Here is a 227-nt window from a genome sequence, read left to right on the forward strand (position 1 = left end):
CCCCAACATGTGGATAACATCCGCAGCATAACAAGGTGGAGATCGAAGTCAAGAGGACGACCTCGTCTTCTGAAAATCCTCGAATCCCCCCTCCCTCCCTCCCTCCCCCCACCCTCGTTTCATCCGTCCTCGCGCGTCTCCGAGCGTTTTCAACCCCCTCACTGTTGGTCACCAACCCTCCATCTTTTTCCACCAAGCTCAGCCGTTTCGATTTCCCGAGTGTCTCT

This window comes from Diachasma alloeum, unplaced genomic scaffold (genome assembly GCF_001412515.2).
Source record: "Diachasma alloeum isolate Michigan unplaced genomic scaffold, Dall2.0 Dall_scaffold_00279, whole genome shotgun sequence".
Lineage (NCBI taxonomy): Eukaryota > Metazoa > Arthropoda > Insecta > Hymenoptera > Braconidae > Diachasma > Diachasma alloeum.